The 15,981-nt window shown below is 43.9% G+C and overlaps 1 protein-coding gene across 1 annotated transcript in view; it reads left to right on the top strand.

Moving 5' to 3' along the window:
* Positions 1-15,981, top strand: part of RSRC1 (arginine and serine rich coiled-coil 1) — a 144,538-nt gene that overhangs the window by 119,372 nt on the left and 9,185 nt on the right. The gene's annotated exons all lie outside the window — the stretch shown is intronic.

Genomic DNA, 15,981 nt, shown 5'->3' with positions numbered 1-15,981 from the left:
TTCAGTTGTGTGACAAAGCCAGTGCAAACAATTGAGGGAGCCTTACAATTTCTCCCTTCAACTGTGAACGGCATCCCTGTCTCAAAGAAAATATATCAGTTATGTAAATCAAAATGAATCATTTAACTGTCCATGGCATGTATTATTTTTGCATTGACTTAAACATTTAAAAAAACAAAAAAAAGTAAAAATATTTACTTCCTTGATGCAGTGGTTTTACTCTGGAAATATATGTTGTCATGCATTGGTCACTGCACTGAATTTTATCTTCAGCTTGATTTAGATGAAGGTAAGTTTAAGGTTGCAATTGTTATTTGATACACTGAACAATATCATGTAAGCGTGTCCCTGGTTCTCCCTGCACTGTGCCCCTTGCCTACCTCCAATGGCATGGATGTTCGCTCAGTTGTGCCAGTAACTTAACCACCCAGTAACCGTGACTGAGGTTTGAAGATGGTGTAATGGTCTAGGAGATGGTGTATTTTTCAGAGTTGACCTTTTGATGGATTCATCTGCTATGAAAATCAGTCTTGTGCCCAAATGTCAATCATATTTTGGGTAAGGGCGGGGTGTCATGCATGGAGCAGAGTAATACAAAGTAAAGCTGTTTAGGACATCCTGAAATTTAAGAGGTTAAGAGATTGGGATGTTGTTCATTCAATGAGATATAATCGTTAGGCAAAACTAAAAAAAAAAGAACCTTACAAAAGGGAGGAGGTGGGAGGTTGCTTGGAAATGTGGCAAATGGAAGACAATGAAAGGGAACAGCAGCGATGTTTATAATTTTACTATGCCATCTCCTCCAGTCTTTCCGAAACATCATGTTTCTTTCCATTTTTTCTAATCTTATTTGAACGTCTCCCCGCATCTGCCCACTCTTTCCCTATGTTTGAGCACAACAATTTGAACTTCAAGGCAAAGACAGAAAATTTAATTTAGCATCTGTGATGCCTTCATCTCTGCCCATCTCTCCTACACCTTCCAGGTTCCAGAGTCTGATTCTGTTTCCACGCGGTCTGGGTCTAAGCTCCCACCACATTGCCTTTTTTTTTTTTTTTTTTTAAAGAATCACACCACTTTCCTGGTAATGAATTTCCTGTTGTCCTGCTTGAACACCCTAATTTTCCATGCCTCCTCAGAAACAAACAAGTGGTCTCAAACAGCTAACCTCTGCTAGCATTTCTTTCCCTGAATTGCCATTTCATATCTTGATCTGAGCTACTGCAGTTTTTTAGGGCTTGCTCCAAAGGCTCTGAATTTTAGGAAAGTCTTTTACGTATGTATTTGATTTTGGAATAGGTCATTAGCAAGATTTTTGGGTGAGGAAGGTATATCCTACCTGTTTGCATGTTGCCACTTCTTCTTGGGTACCAACTTCAGGTGCTGTTGCTTTGGTTACAGTCAAACTCCCACTTTCTTCCTTAGGTATTTTTTCTTTAGGTGGAACTCGAGCCTCAATAATTTCTGAAAGCAATTTAAGGCTTATTTGCGCTTCGGATACTTCTTTAAATCCTCATGTGTGAATGAGAAAATTAAGTATATTTTGCAGGTCTGATTCAGTTGGTTGCTGTCCTACAGGAGTTGTACATTTTTATGTGATTTCCCACCCACTGTTTGTTTCTAGATTTTAGATGCCTTTAATAAGCTCCAAATTGTGGGACTTGCAGCGAAGTATGCTGAATGTATTTCAAAACTCTAATGTAATCTTTATTAAAAATTCATGCAATTGATTCCCTTCATCTGTTGTTTGTTTTCCAGAAAATAGTTGAAATTTTTGTTTTGCGTTACCAGGTTAATCTAAGGGAACTGCTTAGAAAACAAGCTAGAAATCCCCAAGTTCACCCAGCTAACAGAGGATGAAATGGGCACCTTTGCTTCTTCAGTTTAGTCGTGTGCTGGCACGCTTTTACCAGCGGTGTGAGATGGAGCTTTATTCGGTGCTAACCGCTGTCCACCCGTCAGGCTCAAATTCGGAGGACTGGTTAATCCAGCAGGAAGCTTTCGCTCATATCAGGTTCCCAGTAATTATAGGCTTATTTTGTTCCTGACAAAGTTGTTGCTGCTGGCCCTGCACGGTTTTAGGTGTAATATTCAGGTCTCACTGAGCATCTTGTACCTAGAGCCCCCGCTGTGCTTGACAAAAATGAAAAATAGGACATAATTATCTTTGAAAAATTTGAACTAATCAATTGCATTTCGTTCTCTGTTTGAAAGAGGTTGGAGGTGTTCACATTTAATAAACTTTTAGTTTAATGGTGTTTAAAAAACAGTGAGATGGATGCTAAGCTTTTTTTCACTTCAAAGAGTATTAGGCAATCATTACATCTGAAGGGAACGTTTTCTTCTATGTTAATTTTCTAATTACGTTATCTGGGATACTCTGTGAGAACGTATTATAGACACATCGATGCTCCTGCCCGTTACACCTAACTGGGACAAATGCTGGTGCACACCCAAAGCAGCATCGCCACCTCCACACCAGCCAGTTCACCTACCTGGGACGGAGCCACGGGGCTGCAGACCCCTCCGGGAGCTGGGCTTCCTGGGCAGGGGGGCTACAGATTAAAGCAAAGTTGGGAGCAATTTAGTATCTCAAGTAGAACTTGCTAACATCATGGGTTCGTGGACAACCACAGCTTCAAAGCAGAAGGCTTATTCCTGCTGCTTGTCCTGCAAGAGTTGCACGCGCTGTAGGTGGCTCGATCCCTTTGAAGTCTATATTTTTTACTTAAGCTACACCAGGAGTGTATTAAGCTCTCCGTATAGCTCTTTAAGTAGACACTTAGGTATGAAAGAGGTCTTTTTGTCTGTAGGACACTGATGAATCCAGAAAAAAAGTCCCACATTTGCAATGATGGTGCTTCAGATCTGTGCTGCCCTGACACAGCCGAGCATTATAGCTCCTCTCATACTTCGTGGCTATCTAATAGAGCATCCAAACCACTTGTTTATATACATGTAATAAGATCTGGACATGATTTAGAAATCTATGGTGATTTTCCATAGGGAGTACACACCAAACTGCCATGCTGTGTCTTTAAAAAGATTCCCTTGCTCTGAAGAGGCTTCATAGCATGCATTTTATATATATGTGCGTGTTATGTATGTATAAATGAAGACCTGTAAAAATCTGTACGAATTATCTAGCCTATCAAAATGGAAAAAAAAAAAAAAAACAACAACAAAAAAAAGCACCTATGTGTTCCCATACACCGCTCTCCTAGCATCTAGTGGCTCGCTGATGTTTGCTCCCCTCTTTTCTTACGAGCAAAGGACCACTCCTAAGATGAGGGCTGGAAGCGGGCGTTTTGCTCTGTTCTCTAACAGCCTTCACGCTGCATCGTGCAGCTTCCATCTGTCGTGCGTAGGCTTTCGGTAGCTTTCTAGGAGGATTAGGTGGAGCAAGATTATATGAATGTCATTTTAGCAAATTGGTTAGTAATCTAGGAACTCAGATTAATAAACTGTTCTCGTGTTCCTGTGTGGTTGTGTTCTTGCGGGAGAAGTCTCTGTCTTGTGATGGCTCCAGATGGCTCAAAGTTCAAGTGATCTCTCTTCTTACTTATCTGCAAGATGGTACTTGAAATCTTTGTAATTCCCCTTCTGATCATTTAAATGGACTGTGAATGAGCGGAACTCATCTTTTCTGCCACGGTGCTTATGGAGGATGGAGGTAGACTTTCCTTCAGATTTTTTTGCTTCTCATAACTTCTTCCTAAGCTGTTCTTTTTGGAGTATGGGCTAATTCAAGAGGTTGCCAGTAAGCTCTTGCAGAAGTTGTGGGTCCCCATTGATCTCGCAAGGCACTAAAGCTGTGTTACGTTGGGGGGAGCTGTCCTTCGGTCCGCTGCTCGCTGCTGAATTGCTGAACTTTGCTGAGGAGCACCAGACCGCATGGCCAGCTTTAAATTCTTTCTCACAGACAAACCGAATCCAGCAGTACGGTTCCTAAGGAAAGGATGAGTTATGTGCAGAGCAGCGAGTTTTACAGATCAGATTTCCTTGAAGCTTTTTGGCACTCTGAGTACTGTGCCGGGTCCGTTCGGGATGGAGGTGGCAGCCCACGCGGTGCTGCGAAGCTTTGGTCTGCCTTGGGGAAGGGGAGAGCGATTACTAAACTGTGTTTATCTCGACCCACGCATTTTTTTTGCATCTTTTCTTCCTTTTCTGTCCCGTCCCACTGGGGCTGAGCGCCAGAGCTGCCGGCCGGGGCCAGCCCCCCGCAGCCATCTGCCTTCTGCGTGCGCGGCCGTGGGGAGGGCTCGCTCGCAGCACGCAGGAGACGTTCAAAAAGCAAGCGGCTATGACAGACGATCCTATAACCATCCATCTGGGACTGATCTGTGGTTGATTATGAGATTAGAATGTGTAACCAGGAGAACGCAGCCGTCTAAGGCCCCTTGCCTTAGGTGACCCCCGCACCGAGCTGCATGGCTGTTGCACAGTGTAAATTCCCCTGCTGCTGCGTTCGGGATGGAACATTTCCGGGCTGTATACAGGAATATATTTCATATCATAGTGATGAAGTTAGTGTTTTAGCAGATATCTAATGTTCTTGATCCGGGGATCTCTACCAAGTCTCTCAAAATGAAGTTACAAGCTCTGCGGAATTAAAGCCTTGTGTATGCTTTGAGACTTCACGCAGGACCAATTTCCCAAGGAAGAATCGCATCATCTCCACTTGCTGTCCCAGACGCGGTCAGCATCCTGACCAAATTGATGTTACTCACCTAGAGATATAGACAGCTGCAAAAGTAAAGCGTCCTTCCCAGGTTCCAGACATCTCAGTTCAGCTTTGAGTCCACACGGTGATATCTCTTTGGAACTGGAAAAGCTACTTGGTAAAGTATGGTAGTTTATCTTAAAATACCTCAAGCTGGGTTTTCTGGTTCTGAGGAAAAAAAAATCATTTTTGAAACCCTTAGCTCTCAGGGTTTCAAAGGCAATTTTGAAAATTTCAACTTAGCAGAACAGTGTCTATCAGAAAGGAAAGTTTAAAAGTTTTCCACGCAATTTTCCATGTGAGTTTGGATTTATGTCCAAAGGAAGCTCAGGAAAATCACCCTTCTTTCGATTCATGGCTATAGTTAATTTCATTCAAAATCAAAATGTTCTCATTATATATTTTGGTTAGTTTGGGACTCTGAGATGCTAAGAGGAATTAGTTTTTGCTCCCCCTTAGAGAACATATGTATGATACTGTGGAATAAACGGGAGATGGAGAAGTGGGATAGCCGGGGCCTTTTGTCTGGGCAGGGAAGGGAGGGAAAGGGGCGCTTGGAGTTTGGGATAAGAAGGGGAGCGCAATCGGTGGAAGTCAGGCGGTGTCGGGATTCATAGCAAAGCCCAACCAGGACAGGAGGTGAAGGTGGAAGGGAGCTAACTCGCAGCAGAACCACAGACCTGCACCGGTGTGTGCTCACAGGCACTTGGGGGTTGGTGAGAGGACGAGCAGGGAGGATGCGCCTCGTCTGTCAGTCTGTCCTTTGGGGAGGCCTCACTTCTAAACCATTCAGTTTGCCAACAAAATAGGGCAGCGTATGCCCCTTCACAGCACAGCAGCCGGGAGGGGCTGCGTTTAAAACCAAACCAGGAGATTTGCTGCAGAAGAGTGGGAGGCAGCCTGCCGGCTGGAGGCCGAGCGGCCCAGAGGCTCGGCCCTGGTGAGGTGACTTGGGCTCCCCTTGGACACGTTAGCAGGCTGTGTTTTGGAAAATACATGTGTGGTTTTTCCTTATATCCCATTGTGAGGAACTCATATGCTAGCAATTGTTTTGCCTACAGGAATTTTAAAGGGTGAGAATAGAAAGGCGAAGGAAAAAATTGTTGCTTAGCAAATTAGAAACAATGGTAAGTTACAGCAAAAGCAGGAGGAAAGCTGCTTTTCAATTTATTAATAAGCATCGTAAAAAGTGTCCTGTGGAAAAAGTTCTGCAGAGAACAATTATGTGTATTTTTGATCGTGGGATTTTTCCTAAATTAGCTTCTATTGAGTAAGTGGGAAAAAAAGTGAAAAATTATTTCACGTTGATTTTTGAATACACGCAGTGGTTTTATTTTTTGCTCAGTTGACCATAGTGTTTCCCTGCCTGCCCTCCCAACCCTTTCTGGCTGAAATTTTAATAATGAAATTGTATAAATCCTGCAAGGAATGCCCAGTTGTAAAAGTCACCCTGCGTTCTGGCAGGCGCTGCCTGGTGATCCTTACCCTTTCTGCTCATATTCAAGCACGAGCACTTGCCTCGGATTTCCATTGATTCATCACCAAAGCGTGGTGAACCATTTTCAAAGGTCTTAAAAAAAAAAAAAAAAAAATAGAAAGAAATCAAAATTACTAATTCTTCTAATTATTGCGTCCTGGTATTCAGCGTGTTGCATTTTGAAGTGCAGCTCTCCAAGCCGTGGGAGCTGTGAGCGAGGACCCGCAGCACGACCGTACCCGGTGCGAGGGAAGCGCGGAGCGGCAGCGCGGCAAACCCAGCGTGCCACCGAGCAGTGGGTTCTCAGCTCATCACCACCAGGCGTTCGTCCCCCGCCCCATCGCGAGGGTGTCTTAACATTACTTTTATTGTAATTTTATTGCCGAATCAGGTGTGAGATTAGATGTTGGATGTTACATGTAATCTGCTCAGAAATCAAATTATTTGACCTCCAAGCCCACCAGTACACCCTCCTGCTGGTTTGCTGTTAAATATGCAGCGTTTTCCTGTCATGAATACAAATAGAGGACAAATTAGAATCTACAGACAGCTGACCTGAGCTCCAGATTAGAGACTAGGGGCTTGTGCTGTTTTAAATGTTTTAATTACCATAGTCCCTATAGCCAGTTGAAGGACACACACAAAAATCATTTTATTTTTTTTTGTGTGACAAAAAAGCGAAGAAAGAAAGAAAAAGGCTCCCTCCTTCTCATTTGAATTTTTCAGTTTGATTACATTTGCACTTCCATTGGCTCTATGCTAATTTGCTGCATGAAATTAGGTCTATTAATAAAGAATGCACTAGTTTAGCAAGAGTATTTTCAATGGAGGTCTTTTTCTACTTTGTTTTTGTTTACTTGCTTCCATTTGGGGCTGCCTGAAAATGACATCAGAATCTGGAGGGAATTTTCCTGCCAACCTTGATTTTAACTCCAGGCCTGGCAAGGCAAATTCAGAGTAGCTGACGTGTGTAATAGCAGCCGTGGAGATAATGCATGCAGCGTGCTGCGAAATAAAAACGTGTGTCCCTTCAGTAGTCACCCAGAAACGTTGGACTGCATTACTGCAAGGTTTTTGGATCGTTTGTCCTAGCATATCATGCATAATAATCCTATAATTTTTTTAATTTAAAATACAAGTTGTCATGAAACACGTGTTCCACAGTTGCACGGAGAGGCAGAACCGGGGACCCTGCGAGGCAGCCGCCGCTCACAGCAGTACGTTGTCCGTAGTGGGGAGGCACAGATGGAAGGGTTGTGGTGGATAACAAGGCGAAGAAGTTTTTTAGAATGCAACTAAATAAGGTTCGTTCTTTTTGAACCAATCAATAAATAAATCAATGTGGCTGTGGTGCTTGCACCGGGCGGATATTATCCCCATGCCTTCATTCTTGGATTTGCATTTTTTGTTTCTCGTGTGTGTTGGCCCAACGCTGAATTGATTAGTTATGCCTAGCTAGTAAGCAGTGAAACATTTTTATATACTCTAGGGAAATAAATTTGGCAGAAAATCAGCATGAGTAGATTTAATTATCACTCTGAGACCTTTTCCTTTTCTGGCTTAGTGATCCTGAAACTCTGTGTGTTTCACTGAAATCTGTGTGGACGCTAAGCTTCGCTTCCCAATTTGTTCCTCCACGCAATGATAAGCCAAGCAATTACTGGTTTATTGATTTTTCATCATGGCAAATTTAAAGTTGATTTTTTCCTGAAAAGGCAGGGGTGATTAAGTGTTTCCCCTCGGTTTAGTACAAGAGAGCTATGTGGCAGAATCTAATATCCTGAGGTCAACCTCTGCAGGCAGATAATACGGTGTCTTGGCCACGTGTTAAGGAGAGAAATCAGGGCTACAAATGTGATAGGATATATGTGGAGACAGTTTAATTTGCTCCATTTATATGAACAAGTCATGTGGCACATGCTTGGAAAACATCATTTTGAATAGGCTTGGAAATGAAGCCCACGTGGGTAGGAGGAATGAGGAAATGCAAACAAGAGAAGCATTAAAGCACTTAGTGTTAGAAGAAAATTGACTTTTAAACAGAAATAAAAGAAACCTTCAATGCTTAATTCAAAGATTTTACTGAAATTTTTGTGTTACTGTAGTGTCACCTATACTGCAGGTTGACCCTCGCATTAAAAAATAAGTTAAACTGTTCAAGTCCGAAAAAGATGGGGTTTGTATCTGAAGGATTCTCGTAGCAATCCTGGTACGGAATGGCACTGAACATTTTATGGCTTTCTTGGAACATGTGGATTAACGGGATTTAAATCAGAATGGGAAAATTGTGCTTCACGCAACAGATGCAATGCGTTACCCTAGCCTAAATGGACTTGTAGAGTAGTGTGTTTTATGGATTGAGATAAACGTGTATTTATCTGTGCATGCAGTAGGTTGGTTTAAAATAACTTTTCTCCTATCTTTATATTCTAGATCGAGTAAGTATCTAAATCTAATTCAGAATATTTTAAAAAGAATGCTAACTTGCATGTACTTAAGGAGGTGTTTTGATCAGTTTGGGAAGAACCTCAACACTTTCCCAACTCTCTTCTGGCATTTAACTCAAAGGTGTGGAGGACAGCATCAGTAGCAGGTTGCAATGAAGGCGTGGTAGAGAAAAGAAAGTAGTAGAGGTTTAACAAATCGACGTAAAGCGTGTGAAATGTGGTTTATATAAATGCGATGGGCCCAAGCTATAGTATTTGAATCCAGATTTGCAGTGCCTCAAAGTCTGTATTTGGTTTGCTTGAAGCTTTATCATTAAATCAGTCTGGATTCGCGTCCTGAATCAACCCCATACGTTCCATAGCCTCAGACCGCGCTTTTGATCGGGAAGTCTCGTGCTCAGCTAGTCTCAGTAGTGGTGTTAGAAATGCAGAAGTGCCTCCACACAACTCACTTTTTACTAGATGGTGTGAATGGAGTGCTCTTTTACTAGGTAGAACAGTTTAATTGCATACTGAAAGCATCAGACATTTGCTTCCGCTGTGCCTTCTGTGTACGTGTGCTGCCTGGTATCTTGCCAGCGTGATGCAATTAGCGCTATGCTTTCAGCTCCCACCGGCTTGCCAAACTCTTCAGTGGCAACAAACTGAGATCAGAATTTCCTACCAAAAGTCCTCCATCGAAAGCTCGATCTGCAGGGAGTGCTCCCCTCTACCTCCCACGCTGCTCTGCCTAACGCACGGGCTGAATTCACTCAGCGCCTCCACCGAAATGGGTACTGGGGAGGCTGAGGACATAAAGCCCGCGTGGATTCTCAGGGATTTGGGGACACAAAAGAAAAATTGTTGTGTACAAGAAAGCCTGGAGCACTGAACTATTAGAAGATTTGATTTTAAATTCTGCACATATTCCAAACTACAAGCTCTGATTTTTATACCCCCCCTTTAACCTGTTGGACAAGAGTTTTCGCAGAACGAATCTAACCGGTAGGGTAGGGTGTCCACGGCAAAGCCACGCATGGCACACACCGTTTTACTTAACACTTCCTTCAGTAAAAGTTGAAAGGCTGTACCTTGGTATAATTGATAGGAAAAACACCGGCTGAATCTGCTACAAAAGGATTTGATTGCATGAGGTCAGGCCGTGTAGCTGCAATAAGTTAAAGTGCTTTACTCAACGATACAGAAATATATTGGGATGCCCTTAAGTTCATTAGATATTGCCTTAGGTCATAGCTTACGTTCAGTAAATTTTATCCAAGTTCATTGTTCTGGCAGTGACCTGAACTCAGTCCGTTGAGCCCCCATATTATTTAGTACAGATATCGTGAAAGAAATGCAGCGCCTGCTTTCATCCGTATGCCGAAACGCTCCCTGGTCATCGCCCCGCGCTGGGTGCCTCGGGCCGGGAGGTGCGCCCGTCTGCGAGGAACTGTTGGACTCCCTCACACCACATAGCTGCAGGAGATCGCAGGGTGAGATTCTGCAAAATGAACGATTGAAACACTTGCAAACATTGTTTTATTCCCACAGTGAAATTTCATCCTGTCTTATCACAACTGTAATTTCAAGTCCTTCCAGATTTGCCGTCGTAATGGCAGATTTTGAGCAAAGCGCAGGTCTCTGCAGCTCCACCCTTCGCGTCCCTTGGGTGCGGATGTTGCTTCATTAGGCTGACACAAACACCTGGTGTTGCGCTGCCGGTCTCTGGAGGCAGTTTCAGCATCTGGCACGCACTGTGATCTTTTTTTATGTGTGTTTAATCTTTTTATTGACGTTTCATAATTAAAAGCAAGCAGAAACAAATCAAGGATAATATAAAAAAATGTGAAGTTTTGTGCAGTTGCGGTGGCAAAGGACAGCATATTAGGAAAAGCATCTAAATAGTAGTTAAAAATGCGAAGGATAAAATTGCTCTGTGAACCTTGGCGTCCTTATCGGCCATCTTCCACAGCACAGCTGATCACCAGCACTGGGGTCGATGCACCCCTGAAGATAATGGCTTCTTCACTAATCAATCCCAGGGTTTCTATTAAAGCTTCTGTAATTAATAACCACTTTGGAATGTGTTTCTTAAATTCGGGGCTGCTTTGTGCCTGTCCTTTGTGCAGAAGATGGTGGCCTCCTGCAGCTTCCCGTCTCGTGCCCCCTTTGGCCGTGCGCCCCCGCAGGTGCCAAGGCTGTGCCCAGCTGCGTCCCAGCTCCCTTGGCAGCCATGGGGGCCTCTCCCCACCCCATCCCAAGCACATGGGCACGGTCCTGCTTCGTGCCATGGTGGGGCAGTCGGGCAGCGCCCAGCGGGGAGGTTTGGGGGAGCCAGAGCAACGCCAGGGGTTGTCAGTGTAGGGCCTCCTTGGCTCCCGACGCCCTGATTCAGCGTGGCATGACGAGCACTTGGCCTAGAAAGTGAGTTCATGTCTTCATACCACCAACACAGTTCCCTAAAGAGCAGGTAGGAAGTTTGGTTGAGTAATGGTCGTCGTTCATGTTGTGCAAGTGGTACAAATTATTAGTGATACGGTAAGGTAAAAGTATGGGAAATTATTGCCTGTTTGGCCACGCAGGAAAGCAGGACTCCGCGCTGGCAGCTCCAACACATCTTCCCCTTGCCTAACTCGGGTGAATGCCCAAGTTCAGCAAGCTCCTTTTAAAATCGCCCTAAAATGATGGGTTTTCAAATAGCACCGTGGCCTTTTGTGAAAAACCATGGAATCTGATGGGTTTACACAACTGCGGTTTGATTCTAGGAAAAGACAGAAGCACGGGTACTGGTCACGTAGCGCGCACAGCTCCTAGCATCAGTCAGGCTTGTGCCTACCTGCAGGCAACTGCACCTGGTGGAGGGAACTGACGCTGCTTGAAATATTGCCGCGCTTTTTCAGTGTTATGAGCATTCATTCTTCACCTGGGAAAGAGGAATGTTTTATTTTAATCCTTGAGTTTGCATATGAATAGTCTGAGATTTGGCTTTATTGCGTGCATTAGCTGAAAACCCATGGAGCAGAAAAGCAACGCACAGAGCCTGTGGATAGTTACAGGGAAATTGCAATGCGCCCTTATTTGAAGGAAAAGTAGATTAAAAATAACTACTTCCCTTATATCATCTGTGGAAGTGTCTTGTTTTGCTTCTGCATTAAAATACAAAGCAGCATTTATCTGTTTTCGTACACAGTTATGGAGGGAAGAAATCAGATAAATTTTCCTTTGGAATGAAGCCCATTAATACAGGGGATCCTTTAAAAGAGACAGAGTATCAACAAGGTGTGCAGAAATATTAAAAATATTTTGCAGCTGGTATTTGAAACATTTTATTTTAGCAAGGACTGTGGGTATAATTAAAGTTTTATTATCACACCCGGGAGGATCAAGCCCTACATAGGTAGGTAATGCAGGTTCAAAGCTAAAACCTCACCTGACAAAGTTATTTTCCCTTCCCTCCTATCCCCCAAAAGAAAAATGCTTCTTACTATGGGCATGTACTATATCATCAGCATCATGTTAAAAATGCCTCTTTCAAATCTCTTTCAAATCCTTTCAAAGGCGTGCTTTAGATTAACCAGTTAGCACCTCAGTTCTGTTCTGTGCTGTCTTTGAGAAGGTGCTGGAGGGTGGCACATGTACACAGTTGCAGAGGACCAATTATAAATATTCCAATTTTAACTGCTTCTATTCTAAAAGTGGGAATACAGACAAACTCATGTTCTGTCTCACAGGGCAATTTATGACTTTTTTTTACAAATTAAAAGTCTTGAAATTGTCTTCAAAATTTAAGACATGAAAAATAAGCATTGTGCCTGTATTTCATTAATGTTGCGTATTTTACTGTCATCTTCATGGCCTTTCTTTGTGCTAAAGGATAAGTCTGAGACAAGCATCAGTTAAGGTAATGGGATTGTAAAGCAATCACGTAATTAGCTATCTGACTTCAATCATTTAAAAAAAATTTATAGCTATATATTGAAAAGCTGCGTCCAGAAGGGAAAATAAACAAGGGTGTGTGAGACGGAGCGCGGGGGAGCCCTGGCAAAACTGCCGGCAACTCCCGTCCTGCCGAGCCAGAAGGGCTGCCCCAGGCCCCCAAAAGCCCTCACAGTGGGGACTGCAGCGGGGTGTCCCCCGAAAAGCGAAAAGGGGGGTGGGACACGAAGGCACCAATGCCGTCATCTCCCCCTCCTCTGGGTTATGCATTTGTTTTGCAGAGAGAGGGAGAGGGAGAGAATCCTGCTGAAGAGGAAGCTGAAGTGCGTATTTGTACCGCTTCTTTTTAGATTCCAGCATTATTTAAAAATAAATAAATAAAGCTCGGAGGTAGGCGGGGGGGTCGTGAGCTGCTGGTTTCCAGCTGGTAGCAGACATCAGCAGCCAGGGGATGGGTAAGTACCGCTGCACCGTGCACGTGGTTCGTCTCTGCGTTGTTCAGAGAGGTTGGTTTTGCAGCAGTCCCTTTTGAGGAGCTGGCATCTCGAGATCGCTGCTCCATGGCGCAGAATTCCCTGCCTTGGAGTGCCAAGAGATCAGCATACTTCTGGGAGCTTCCCTCTGTTTACTTATTTCCCCATGCAAGAACCAGAATTCTCCAGAAATGTAAGGCATCTCTGTTCATCCATTAAATATTTCTCTTAAATCCTGAGGTTTGGTCTTTAAATTTCCATTAATTTGCACTGTTTGGTCTGTTGAGGTTTTCATTTGTCAAAATTGTTAGCTCTTGGGTATTAGTTACGCAAATATTGATGTGCAGCTTTGGCCTGTTGGCTATCAATTGAAATCAGAAAATCAATGGACTTAATAGCTGCTCATTACGCAGTTGATGCATTTGCAAGGCTGAGCCGGGTATTGTCAGCGAACAATCAATTCAGTCAGAAACTATTACATGATCACTGCCAGAAACGGTTTCATGGTGTTTTGGTGTGTTTAGAGTTGACCTTAGCTTCCGCAGCGCTCGAGACACAAAATAACCCCCCTGGGGGGTCCTGGGGAGCAGCATGGGTGTGCCAGCGGGGGCTCCACGGGGGACCCCCGGGGACCCACAGCGGGGAGAAGGCAAAGGCAGAAACATTTTTTCAGTCTCATATTTATGGTCGCTTACGGCAGCGCTGCCTTGGCTGCCCGTTTCAAGAAGCGATTGTAACGCAGTGCGTGGTGCTGGGCCTCAGAGGCTCGAGGCTCGCATGCCAGAGGACACGCGTTCCTTCCTTCTTTGCACCTTGGGAAATCACAGCCGAAAAATTGTTGGCGTGTTAAAGGGATGCTTCCTAAACGTTGTGGGTCATTTAAGATCGTGCAGCCATCCTGGCGAGTTAGATATAAGGAAGGCACCTCGTAATTAAACCTTGTGAAATAGTGGAAAAGCAGGAGGAGTCAAGTATATCAGTAATATACCATAGCTGTGGTCTAACTTTCTGTCAAAATGTGTTCTTAGACAAGTAATGAATATGTTGTTCAGCTGAGGAATGGCCCTGTGGATTTTAAATGAATTACTTATTTGCAGCCAGAAAAAAACTTACCTTTGTGATTTGAACTGCAGAAACACACGCATTTGGTCGAAGTTCCCATGTAAGTCCTTACACCGAATTGAAAAGAAATCCATCAGCTCAAAGCACCAAGCAGCTACGTATCTGCCAGTTATTATTTTTAAGTCTATACCACTGTTCTCCAAAACAATTGCTAGAAAGTCGTGTCATTCATTTTAAGCAGGTATTTTTCCCAACTGGAAATAGGTTATTAAGGGTTATGTAAAGTAATAGGTTATTAAAGTCAAAGAAAAATCCAGACACTCAGTAAACATGTAGGATGAGTGAAGTACAGACTAAATTAACGATACTTAAGATGACATACATAATTATAAGAGAAAGGTCAGGGTAGGTGGCAGTTTTCCCAAGTATATAGAGTGTCAGAAAAATCCCCCAAGTATATATTTTAATTGAGTTATGTTTTCTTTCCTTCACGTTGAGGCATTAAGGTATTACCCCATTGCTGGGTCTGCGTTCCTAGAATTTACCATGGCAAAATTCCCAGATCTACATTTTGACAGTAAAACCACATCACGCGTAGGCTCCTTCCAGGAGTGAAATACAACTTTGTATTTGCCTCCAAATCATCGCCATCATTTTTTGTTTTTAACAAAAATAGATTTAATACACAGGAAAATAGATTTGACAAGAGTGAAGAGGAATCGGAAGCTATTTAAGACGTGTGAGAGACCTGTGAGAAGTGTAAGAAGCCAGCAGCTCTGACGCAAACAGAAAACTGCGGCAAAGAGCGAACGAACCGCAAGCAGACGGCACGGCGCGAGGAGCCGGGTTGGTCTCAGAGGCGCCGTGAGCCCCCCGCAGCGCAGCACCAGCTCTCCTCTGCTCCGCTGCGGCGTCGTGCCCAGGCCCAGCGCCTCCGGTGGGGCCGGGGCCGGGCTGCGGATGGAAACCCTTGCGGCAGCAGCCAGCCCCGCGCCCTCCTCTTGAAGAGTTGCACTTACTGAAAAGGAAAACAGAACAGAAAAAAACGGCACAGTGCAGTCAGCCGCTTGGGCTTGGTTTTCCTGGACAGTCTGGCGTGAAGATTTTGCGCCAACAGAAGCAGAAAGCTGGAGGAGTTGGAGGGGCGTTCCACCCAGCCTCAACCAGCGCCAAGGCCTTGTCCGCCAGGAAGGGAGCCCTCAGGGGCTCCTTGTACTGGCACATGGGGAAACTTGCCTCACTACACATATTCCCCAGAGGAGGCAGGTATTAGAATTTTCTCCAGTAACAATTGTAAGAAAGTGTTTTTTTTTCATTTTCATTTAGCCTTTGAGTTGCCGCCAGCTGCCGTCCCACGTGTGCTTTTCTGCTCCCGCCGTGTTGAGGAGGAAGCGCTCGGGGCATGTGTGCACAGCTAAAACACACCTCTGCGCTGAAGGCAATCAAGCACGTGGAAAAAAAACCACAGAATTAAACATTCTATATGTTTAACATATAGAATGTTTATATGTCTATATGTCTAATTTATGTCTATATGTCTAATACGTCTATGTTTATATGTCTATATGTCTTTATATGTCTATATGTTTAACATATACATATGTATAAACATAAATAATTGCAAATTACCCACTGGATTTCTCCCTCAGTCAGTGTTGCTTCCTCTTGGACAGTTTAGTTAGTAGGAACTATTAATTATTTTACAGTCTCTTTACCCAATAGCAGATCTGTACTTTATTTCACTGCAGCTATTCAAACCTCATCTTAAAAACAGCATTAGGAATTTGTTCACAGGCTGTTCTGGGGGCTCACCACTACAGGATCTGCGTGTTCAAGCTGTTGATGTTTCATCTTGCGACAGCCCTGTGAGGTGCGCGAGCGTTA

The sequence above is a fragment of the Cygnus atratus genome, chromosome 9 (genome assembly GCF_013377495.2).
Source record: "Cygnus atratus isolate AKBS03 ecotype Queensland, Australia chromosome 9, CAtr_DNAZoo_HiC_assembly, whole genome shotgun sequence".
Lineage (NCBI taxonomy): Eukaryota > Metazoa > Chordata > Aves > Anseriformes > Anatidae > Cygnus > Cygnus atratus.
This window is presented reverse-complemented; position numbering and strand designations above follow the sequence as displayed.